Below are 1,094 nucleotides of genomic sequence, written 5' to 3' on the forward strand. Positions count from 1 at the left end.
GTGTGTGTGAGTGTGTATGTGTTCCACACATATTTATATTTGGAATGTGGATGGGGCATTTAGATGGCCAGGTAGAGAATAGTCATTGATCTAGCAAGGAAGATGTTAGAAGAGGCATCTAAAGAGGCTCCCTTAAGGAAATTATAAAAACTCCCAATTAATAAAAAGAGAAAATAAAAAATAAAGAAAGAAGATGAAAGAAAGAAAGAAAGAAAGAAAGAAAGAAAGAAAGAAAGAAAGAAAGAAAGAAAGAAAGAAAGAAAGAAAAAACATTAACATTAAGACTCTGCCATACCTAGAGGGCATCTGAGCCAGATTATTTAGTGCTAATTAGTGAAAACATTTCCTTCACTTAGCTCGTCTCTGTATCTTCAATTCCAATCCTGGAGATGTAAGATACTATCTACAAAGGGGAAAGGAATAGCCTCTATCTAAGAAGAATAATTGAGAGGTCCGTCACAGCCTCCTTCCTTGCTGTAGGCTTCATGGCACAAAGGAACCTCAGTCAGGCAGAGGGGAGAAGCTTCAGTGCAGCTAAATGATGTCTAATGTTGAGATTAAGCTGGTCTGGATATTTCCATTTTATTGTCTAAGGGTGTGGGAAAAAAGTCATGGAATTGCCTTTATAACCAAATGTCAGGGATGAAATAGTGCACTGTGTAGGTTTGAAGATATATGAGGCAAAGTAAGAAAAATGAAGTTCTTCTCTGAGTCTACCTTTTGAGTACTCTTAATACACAGGGAAAAAAAACCTTAGGCATTTCTAGACACATAGTAAGTGCTCAAAAAACATGGTTCTTATTATTAGTTATTACTCTTACTATGTATTTTTATGGATATACAATTTTAACATGTAGAAACAAACAAAATCTACTTTAGTTTTGGCCAAGGATGACATAGATATCAGCATGAAAATGACCACAGCAAATGTTGATGTTTTACACACACTAAGTGGCATCTATCTTATTTCAATGTATTTTTGTGCAGAAAAAAAAAAGTGATATACATTTTTGTTTGGATTTGTTTCATAAAGTAGGCATTAACTTTTTCATGGGGTAAAAAAGACATAACTTGTTGTAAAAGTTATTCTGATA

This window comes from Hipposideros armiger, unplaced genomic scaffold (genome assembly GCF_001890085.2).
Source record: "Hipposideros armiger isolate ML-2016 unplaced genomic scaffold, ASM189008v1 scaffold_785, whole genome shotgun sequence".
In the NCBI taxonomy this organism is placed as follows: Eukaryota; Metazoa; Chordata; class Mammalia; order Chiroptera; family Hipposideridae; genus Hipposideros; species Hipposideros armiger.